Here is an 11299-nt window from a genome sequence, read left to right as displayed (position 1 = left end):
TTTGCTGCTCAACATGGAAAAATAACTCTTGTAGCTTAGTAAATAAAGGACAATGGCTGAGTAGTATTGAGCAGTTTATATTTTGATGAGATTAACATTAGTTAAGTAGAGTTAGGTTTAGGGCAGGTGCAGACAAGCATATTTTCTGTCTGAGTGCAATCTGACAAAACATCAGATCACTCTTGGACCAATGTTATTCTATGGGGTTGTGCACATACTGTACCTGATTTTTCCTCAGTCACATCCGGTCTGAAGAAAAATATTGCTGCATTCCAAAGTTTGATCTGATATTCAGATCACACTTGGCCATGGAAGATGACATCCGAGTGCAGTCCGAGTTCCGCACAATGACAGAATTAAGACGATGGAGAAATTTTTTTTCTCCATCTTCTCCTTGTCCGAGACGATTAGAGCACACTGTGATCACACTTTGTTTAGGGTTTGATCAGAGCGTCATTTGCATAATTGACCTGATTATCTTGGTTGAGAGAATCTATGGCTGTTGGTGTTGTGTCCCACAAATGGGAATAACATGTAATGTATATTCTCTGTGTTGAGTTTTTTCCTCCAATCAGCAAAATTCCCTGTTGTTGCTAGGTAGAATTAGACTTTGTGAAGTTGTCCCTATGTCCCTCCTGTAGCTGAGCTCTGTATTAGGTTGCTCTTCCCTTCTTCAGTTTAGTCTACAGCAGACATTACTCAAGACCCATGTGTACTCCCCTGTACAGATTACTCCTTTTTACCTGTTGTCCACTGTAAACTAGAAACAAGATTTTGGAAGAAAACAGCATTGTTTCTCCTGGTCTTTCTACAGTTGCACTGCCGGTGAAGTTAAACTATTCTGCCTCTTCCTGGTGGTGTGAGTACGAGTTATACAATTATCTAAGAAGCTGATAATTAGATCGCTTGGGATTTACAGCTACCAGGAAGAGGCAGAATAGTAAAAAAAGGAATAGCTATGACCAGGAATAGTATCAATCAATCAATCAATCAGTCAATCAAATTTATTATCGCCAAGTACATATTACATATATACAAGGAATTCTTTGTGGCAAAGAGGCAACAACAGTATACATCTGTAATCCAAGAAGAGGATTGTTTATAAGGCTAATATAAAGCCACAACAGCAGCTTACATGGTTGAAGACATTCTCTGTGCTCTTCACCTCAGAAAATTGCACAGTGAAAGATCTAACCCATTACAAAGAACAGTTCACAGCCTGTAATCCAGAGAAAGGATCATTTAAGCTATTTAGAAGCTGCAGTTTACATAGACTTCTATCACATTCTGTGCTCCTCAGATCATCTAGGTGCAACTTTGTATTGGTCTCCTTGACAACCAAGAGTAGAACAGCCCCTACCCTTGCACTCCTGCCACTATCTCCAAGACTAAAAGAAGCCTTTCACTGCCAGCCCTGCAGCAGCAAGAAATGGAAACAGAACTTCTCACAGTTTGCAGTGAAAGATCCAAACGATCAACCAATCCTACATGGAAGGTCAAAGAGAACCTAGAATCTACCAAAAGTGAATTACTACATGACACAACTTCCCTATGGAAAAGAGTGCTGAACCAAGTCACTGCCTTAACTGTGCCCAGCTCTCACGAGTTACCACCAGAGGGAGCCCTTGAACAATTGAACTCTACATACCAGTCTTATAAAGACACTTGTAAAAAATACATCTCTACTCTGCTGAAATTAAGTATGCCAGAGTCTCTAAAGGAACTTCAGGACTTACAACAGCTCAGTGCCGAACGAGACTGCACTGTGCGTGACATTGCGAACAATACAGAAGCAAAAATCACACAAATGTCAGACGCAGCATCACACAGATCCAGGTCCACAAGGAGCTCAAAGCACTCAGTCAAGTCAAGCTCATCTAGGTACTCAACCCTCAGTGAGCAATTCATAAGAGCGCGTGCCAAAGCGGAGTCTATGAAAGTGCAAGCCGCTTTCGCCCAATGGAAGGCAGAGATAGAAGCTGAATCTGCACGCAAGAAAGCAGAGATGGAAGCTGAATCTGCCTGTGAGAGGGCAGAAATAGAAGCCCCACAGAAGGAATGTGAACATGCAGCAGCCTTGGCAACGCTAAAGATCTTCCAGCAAGCCCTATGTGAGAGCCGAGGAGGCAGCCTCAATTTGTGCAAATTCGACATGGAAGACTCAGTTAAGCGCACAAGAGACTACGTGCTGAGTCAAGCCAGTGAATCTCTGACCACCAACAACATTCCCGACAGTACAGACCCCTCTCAAAAGCATCAAGACGTCGATCCGCCTCCAGCTCCCTGCTTTCAAGGTCAATCCAATGTGCCACAAACATTCAAACCCGAACCTCCTTCATGCTTCAATACACAGCCAGATCCTGCACCCCAGCAAAGCCATACAGCTTTGGTCACATCTATGGCAGAAACAATTCTCATTAAATCGGTTACTGCACTAAATGCTTAGGCCGCACCATACTATCCTACGTTTCTAAGTCAAGACGCTACAGACCATATGAACAATGCTACTCAGTCAGTAATTGTCTTCCTAAAGTCAGAGAAAACTGACATGTTTGACTTTGCAAGGTACATGGTTCACCGTGAACTTACTAAGACCGGTCTCACAAGGTTCGATGATCAACCAGAGAACTATAGAGGTTTGAAATGTGCCTTTAAAGCCGCAATTAGTGACCTTGGCATGACTGCTGCTGATGAGCTGGATCTGCTAATCAGGTGGCTCAGACCTCAATCCACAGAGCAGGTCAAGAGGCTCAGATCTGTCCACATCAGTAATCCAGCAGCTGGTCTCATGGTTGCATGGGAAAGACTAGAACGTAGCTTTGTTAGCCCTGAAGCCATAGAGTATCCAGCAAGGACAGGTGTTGTGAATTCACTTTCTGGCCTACCTCTGGCTACTAGTGCAGGTAGTGGAGCTGGTTATATTGACAGAGGGGTCGCGAGTTCTCTTTCCAGGCTCCCTCTGGTGGTTACTGGAGGTAATGGAGCTGAACAGAGGCCTGCCACCTGATCATGAGGAGGATGACTGGAGATCTGGAGTTTCTGACTGGATTTAAGACAGCCGACTCCCTCTATCCCTGCTGGTGATTTTTTCCTGCCTCCAGAGGTCTTAGTTTCCATCTCAGTCCCTGCATGCTCAGCTAAGTGTTCTTTTGCTATTGTTCACATTTGATCTGGTTTTGTCTATTTCAGTTTTGTGTGTTCAGCCAGCCCCAGCTGGGGCTGTGCTGAATTTCCATCCTTATGTTACTGCTTGTGCCAGTTTGTTTTCGTCCCTTATTAGAGTGGCCTCTTTTTGCTCTGCTTTCAGAATATGTGCATCCATATGGATGAAACATGGAAGACAGTCTTTGTACCTCAGTGTTCAGTGCTGGTTTCATTTGTTTTGAACTGATACATAGTTAATGGTTAAATAAAAGGTTCAGTCTACCTGCTTCAGTGGTAGAAAAAAGAATGAGATCAATGGAATTAACTAGGATGCAATTAGTAGGACACCTGAGTGCTGATACAGTGGGCAAAGTCTAGTGACTTCAGTGTTTTTCTATCAGACGTGTTGGGCATTTTTTGCAGGGTTTTTTGTGTGATTATAGACAGTCTTTCTTTTCCTGTCCTATCTAGTTAGTGAGGGCCCCATCATTTGCTCAGTCTATTTTCCTACCTGCGTTTGTGTTTTCATCTTGTCTCACTGACAATATATGTTTGGGGGCTATCTATTCCTTTGGGGTCTGCTCTGGGGCAGTTTAGATTTCCCCTTTCTTGCTTTAGGCTTATTTAGTTCTCTGGCTGTGTCGAGGCATCTAGGATCATCGTAGGTACGCTCCACGGCTACTGCTAGTTGTGTGGATAGGATCAGGGGTCTGCAATCCGCTTAGTTACCAACCGCTCTCGGTTTTCTGTGGCTTAGCTTGGTCTTGCTTTCCTACTCGGTGACCCAATCACAACAGACAGGTCAAAATTCCTAGAGCTCAGTGACTTGCTCTTAGAGCTCCAGTTAGCCAAGGCAGACATGCACCTACCTGGCCTCAGCCACCTGGACACCGCTCGTGGAGTGAAACCCATAGTTGCCAAGTTGCCCTACAACATACAAGAAGCATACGAGGGTCAAACTTCAAAAGACAATACCAAGTCCCTTTTCCTCCATTTTGCTATTTCTGTGACTTCATCAAGGAGATTGCAGAGTGCAAAACCGACCCCAGCTTCTGCTATGAAGAACCCAGTGGCTCTTCGTCATCTAAGTATGAGAGTTCGTGCTCTCACAACAGTAACCGCAGCGGTCCAGCGTCTGCAAAAAAGACAGTTCTGCCTACACCGACATCAGCTCCAGACAAAGGCAATGAAGGTGAGAAGGTGGAAAATCAGAACTGCCAGTGTCCATTTCACAAACTGCCACATCCCCTGAAGAAGTGCATTGGCTTCAGTAAGAAGCCCCTTCAAGAATGAAAGGAGCCCTTGAAGAAGTTTGGAGTATGCTTCTGGTGCTGCGCCTCTACCGAACATGTTGCTAATGACTGTGTCATCACCATCAAGTGTCTAGAGTGCGACAGCGGAGACCACGTACAGGCGCTCCATCCATCACAGCCTAACTCTGCGTCTACATCTTCTACCACAAGCCACCCCAGGAGAGTTCAGTCCAAGCATCAAGCCATGTTGCGGTATGTTCCTCATGCACCAGTCTGCGGAGAAAGTCTTTGAGACAAGTCCTGCGTGAAGATTTGCCTGGCAAGGGTGTATCCCAAGGGTCATCCAGAGAAGGCAGTCAAGGTGTACGTTAGTCCAGATGACCAGAGCAAGAAATCACTGGCCAGGTCAGAACTCTTCGACTTGTTCGACTTAAAAGGAGACATCTATCCCTACACCTTGGGCACCTGCAGCGGCGTTATAAAAACCTCTGGAAGAAGAGCCGGTGGCCTTATAATAACTTCTGAGAAGGAGGCCATGGAGATACCACTGCCCACGCTTGTCAAGTGTAACCAAATACCATTCAACAGGGAAGAAATCCCAACACCAGAAGTCGCTCTTCAGCATCCTCATCTCAAAATGATAGCCAAAGAGATGCCACCCCTGGACGACAAGGCAGACATCCTAATTCTCCTCGGCAGAGACATTATAGGACTGAACAAGATGCGTCAACAAATCCACGGACTACTCAATGAACCGTACGCCCAGCGCCTTGAGCTAAGCTGGGTTATCAGCAATGCCTGTAGTGACCAGATAAAGGATCCAATCAACATCTCCTCTTACAAAACCCTTATCACATCAGATGACCAAGACTTGCCCCCCCTCTCATACCCACGTCACTACTGGGTGAATAAGTCAAATGACACTAAGTGGCAACAGCAACCAGCAACCATCTGACAATTCAAGTCTGCTCTATGCTCACGACTACTGTAACAACTGGGTAGCTCCCTCGCCTTCTCTTCCAGCAAAGACCGAGTTGCCAAGGGATCCACAGCAAGTAACTGCTAAGTTCCCAATCTTTGACGCCGATCTCCATCACAAGCCTGGTCAAGCCAAAGCCGTGCTAGACTTCAGTGCTCTCTCAACAGCCTACCTGTGGAGGAACGCACACAGACCCGTTCCTCCCACGTCACCACCGTGACGTAACTACACAGGCACAGCTCTCCGGCGCCCCCTTTGTCTCTCAGGTCAGTAAGGGAACTGCACCTAGAGCAGATGGTCGCCGGAGAGGAGGTCCTGTTACCCGCTGGGGGTTCTAAGATTTGTGATCAGAGTAAAAGCATCAGCCCAAGATTAAGTTTATAGTTTAATTGCCTTAAGGGCGCGCTAGATAATTACAGAAATATACAGTAAATTTGCAGTCAGAGAAAAGATATAACAAAAGGGTACAAGACTTAAGATATTAAGCTGGAGGTCAATTTACCAGATTGTAGGGTCATGTGGGTGCTGGGGAGCTCTGCAGTCCACAGGTACAAGAATCTTAGTTGCCGGACAGACCCCCACAGCATGGGCCGCTGCTCCCCTCGGCAGGTCTGTCCCCAGGTCCCTCTTAGGTCATCATCGTCCAGATCTTCTGTGTGAAGGAATGAATGTCTGCCAGGGGCTGCGAGTCCTTAAACATGCTAGGTTCCTCCCCCTGTGTCAGAGGGTGGGCTAATAATCCATGCTCCTAGGATGGAGCCAAAGCGTCTGGGACACAAAAAGGATGTATATTCCTGCGTCTGCTAGCAGGTACATTCTAATTGAAGCCCTAGGCTTTTTTCCGGCCCCGTGCTGGCACGGCTCCGTACCTGAGCTTTGAAGCTCTGTTTTGGGCCTATCCTCATTATCACACCAATGGCCCTGGCTATTTAGCATTGGAACACTAAATCCTGCTTGTATTTACTAAGTACACAGCACCTGGGGGTATGTTAGCTGCCTGCAATTCCTGAACTTAGACCAAAATGGATGCCAAGCTCAGACATGTGGCCCCATATCTAAGATGGCGGCTGCTCCTTCATCACACTACCTCTTACCGATGGTGCTAGCGTTCGCCCCACACAACGCAGCCTCAGCATACTGCTGGATGTCGAACAAGACATGTTCACTTCCCAAGCATCACCCTGTGATCAACTTCCTATCGCAAGAAGAGCCTCGCCTGTTGAAAACAGCATCCACGGTCCTCTTGGGTTCAAAACACCCATCGCAGTTCAAGGCAGGGCATCACTGAGACAGGTGGCAACTCAGGGCATCAACAGGAACACTATGTTACCATCTCAGAGACAGCAAAGGTGGGAGACGGGGAAGAAGTCCCTAAAGTCCTTACAGCAACTCCAAGTCCTGCACCGTAGTTCTTTAAAGATTCTTTCAACCGTCATCAAGAGACAAGTCTACGTTTCTTACGACGCATCTACAAAGACTACAGCTACAGGAACCTCTCCAAGTGCTTCAGTTTGCTGGCTCCTTCAAGCAGGAGTCACATGAATGTAACTTTGCCACTGGACTCTGCCACGGCGGGGAGCATACCTTCACATGCTACAGCTGTGCTAGGACACAGGACTATTAGTGTCCACCTGAACTTTAAACTTCTCCTTGTGAATTAGAACTTCTACTGTTGGGTTGGTGGAAGAGTTGCATGTTGCGGCTTCCCCAATCCGAAGATGGGTTTTTCTATTGGACATAATTTTCTATTTTTTCATTTTTTATTTAAGGACTACATTTACTGCAAGCATGGACTCAATTTCTGCATTATGTTGCATTGTTTTCTTCTTTACTCTCTTTGCAGGTTTCATTACGTTGCATAAGGACTTATGAAATCTGACGATTTCAGACGGGGAGTGTCCCACGAATGGGAACAACCTGTAATGTATATTCTCTGTGTTGAGTTTTTTCCTCCAATCAGCAAAATTCCCTCTTGTTGCTAGGTAGAATTAGACTGTGTGAAGATTGTCCCTATGTCCCTCCCATAGTTGAGCTCTGTATTAGGTTGCTCCTCCCTTCTTCAGTTTAGCCTACAGCAGCCATTACTCAAGACGCATGTGTACTCCCCTGTAAAGATTACTCCTTTTTACCTACTGTCCACTGTAAACTAATACAAAATTTTGGAAGAAAACAGCATTGTTTCTCCTGGTCTTTCTACAGTTACATTGCCGGTGGAGTTAAACTATCTGCAGATGCCTGGTGGTGTGAGTACGAATTACACAATAATCTAAGAAGCTGATAATTAGAACGCTTGGGATTTATAGCCACCAGGAAGAGGCAGAACAGTTGACCCCTGCCCTTACTGTGATAAAGCTCAGAAACGCAAAGGTTGCACAAAGACAAAAATGGTTATATCGGACAATTGCATTGGCAGACAATTGTGCAATAAGCTGAACATATAATCACAGGATCTGGAGTATTTTTATGACATTTTAATATCCTCCTCTGTTGGCCTCCCAGCTGACACTCTTGTACCTCTCCAGACTACCCTTAATTTTGCTGCCCAATTAATCCACCTCTTCTCTACCTCTTGTCTTTGCCAATCCCTTCATTGGCTTCCAGTTCCACAACAAATCCAATTCAATCTGCTAACACTGACCTACAAGGCCTTCATCAGTTTCAGGATCGACATCAGCACTCGGCGCACCCGGGGGGTCCACTCACGCTGTCTGGGACACCTACAGCGTGCTGCAGCCCCGTATTCATTTACCCCTGCATCCCCTGCTACCACCCCACCTATCACTTCCTTGTTATATGGAGGACGGGGAGAGGGCTAGTGTGTGCATCCCTATTATGTGCTTTGCCACTGATAGGAACTGGAGGCGGAACCTTTCAGCTGTTGTACTGCTGTGCGGGGAAAAGTAGCACGGACATCACATGAGTGTGCCCTAGCACTGCGCACAGCTGGATGGCATGGCGGACTGTTCCTATCCCATCTGCATCTACAGCCCCGAATACGCATAGCTGTGCGACAGTTCCACTGCGGGTTAATGCTGCTCCGCGGCTACAGGGGCAGTGATGAGGGTGGACAGAAGCGGTGATAACAATGACTCCGAGAGCGACGATCAGGTACTAGAGACATGCGCAGAGTCGGCGGCATACTGAGGCTCATCCGTATCACAGTGACTGTGGTGAGCGGCTGCAGGAGGAGCAGTGTGTCCTCATGTTGGGCTCGCCACTGGGGACACGGACCATTGGGGACACTGGCCACCAGTGACACTGGCGCCTGGACTGCTGATGCCACACTGTAGACCAGTGGTGGCTTCTACCTTCAAGTCAGTGCCAGATGTTTCCAGCTGTGTCCGGATCACTATAGTGCAGTACATTATATGTATGCAGCAGCAGTGTATCCAAGAGCCACGACCTCCGGGCAAAGACAAACCCTTCAATGTAAAAGACGAAAAATGGAGGCAGCACGCTGACTGATAGAGGTGAAAAAAAGCGCTATTTAGTAGCCCATAATGGTGACGTTTTGGCTCCTAGTGTGAGCCTTTCACTAGCGACAATCATATGTTAGTGCCCGGCTTTTATCGCGGTATCAATTTACATAATCAGTTTATATAATATACAAGATATAAGTAATATCACTGTATACAAGACGTTCATAAGATGTCTAACCGTGCACAATCATGATTATATAAATTGCGTGCAGTGCAATTAGCATCCAGACATGGGATTCATACTAGATAATTGTTAGTTTACAAATGTCTCATTTCCATCCAATGACCCCAACCTGTCTCTCAAAGAACCGGATCAATATCGGCGTCCTACGGTGTAATGCACAGGTCTAAAGCCCAACCAGATTATCATCTCACTGCGCAACGAGGACGCAATCGCCATCTAGAGTGGGACATAAATCCAAGAAATTGGAAAATATCACTCAACTTTCTATTATATTTAAACCACATAAGTCGCAAAATGTAAAGTTGAAGCTAATATAGGAAATATTGTAGAAGGTTATTCCAAGCCTGTCTCCTATATTGGATTGTACTATCAAAAGATAATCTCACTCTGTTATGTCACAAGCCTCACATATAATAAGTCCACTATAGGTTTCAATCAACAAATAAACAAAAAAAATGAAAAATGACTCGGTAAAAATTACATTAAAGAAAAAAAAATATTCATATATATTGTTTCACATTATCACGGACAGCAGTAATAAAGCCTCAATTGCTGACCCATTCACCATTAGTACAAAGCTGCTCCTTTTGTAAAATGAAAATTGTAAGGCACGATCAGAATGAGTGTGTACAGTGACGTTGGATTTTTTCGAATTCCAGTATTTTACCTTTATAGATGTAAAGAATGTATATAGTTCAGTCTCTAGTTTGAACCTATTGACATGGCTCTTTGGGCTAAATGAAAAGCCTTATTCAAAACAGACAAATCATGATTAGAAAGATTTTTTTATGATAAATTTACCACAAGATCTCCCGTACTTCTTTGGTGTCGCCTGTCTCGGGGGAAGTAGCACATCTTTTCATTCTTTTCTCTCTTCAGTCTTTGGTGATGTCTCCTTCCTCCTGTGTTCTGTTTCCTTCCTCCTGTGTACTGTTTCCTTCCTCCATATGAGGCTCATTATACTGTATGGAGCAATTTATGGGGCTCATTATTCTGTATGGAGCAATATATGGGACCCATTATACTGCATGGAGCAACATATGGGGCTCATTATTCTGTATGGAGGACTATGTGGTGCCCATAATACTATATGGAGCAATATATGGGGATCATTATTCTGTATGGAGCAATATATGGGGTACATTACTCTGTATGGAGGGCTATGTGGTGCCCATAATACTGTATAGAGCAATATATGGGGTTCATTATTCTGTATGGAGCAATATATGGGACTCGTTATACTGTATAGAGCATTATATGGGGCTCATTATTCTGTATGGAGCACTACGTGGTGCCCATAATACTGTATGGAGCAAATTATGGGGCTCATTATTCTGTATGGAGCAATATATTGGGGACATTATTCTGTATGGAGCATTATATGGGGTCCATTATTCTGAATGGAGCAATATATGGGGCTCATTATTCTGTAAGGAGCAATATATGGGGCTCATTATTCTGTATGGAGCAATATATGGGGCTCATTATTCTGTATGGAGCAATATATGGGGCTCATTATACTGCGTAGAGCAATATATTGGGCTCATTATTATGTATGGAGCAATATATGGGGATAATGATTCTGCATGGAGCAATATATGGGGCTCATACTGCATGGAGCAATATATGGGGCTCATTATTATGTATGGAGCAATATATGGGGATAATTATTCTGCATGGAGCAATGTATGGGACTCATTATACTGTATGGAGTAATATATGGGGCTCATTATACCATAAAAATGTCAACTCGTCCCACAAAAAAACAAGCCATCATATGACTGTCGGCCGAAATATGGAAAAATTATAGCTTTCAAAATATAGGGATGCGAAAACTAGTTTAGGCAATAAAAGGCATCTTTTAGTGTGTGACATCAGTCAAGCAAAAAATCCGATATAAATCTGGTATTGCTGTAATCGCACTGACTCGAAGAATAAAATTTCCTAATCAGTTATGCTGCACGAGGAACGGTGTAAAATATAAATAAAACCAATTCTTCAAAAAATGTAGAAAAAATGAATGGCACTAAGATCCAACTATCTGACTTGCCACAAAAGAGAGACGGCATCCAATCAACAGCGGTATACTTAGCTTCGGGTTATGGTGCACAGCATTGGAAAAACATCCATGATCAGAAAAAATAGAAAAAAATGCGTCACTCACCCATAAGCTATAATAAAATGCAGTCCTTTAATCAACCATGCACGGTATATGGACACACTTCATGGGACAAACAAGGGAACACAGCAGGCAGAGAAG

This window comes from Dendrobates tinctorius, unplaced genomic scaffold (assembly GCF_039654945.1).
Source record: "Dendrobates tinctorius isolate UK_male_01 unplaced genomic scaffold, ASM3965494v1 ptg000388l, whole genome shotgun sequence".
NCBI classification, from domain to species: domain Eukaryota; kingdom Metazoa; phylum Chordata; class Amphibia; order Anura; family Dendrobatidae; genus Dendrobates; species Dendrobates tinctorius.
Note: the sequence above shows the minus strand (reverse complement) of the source record.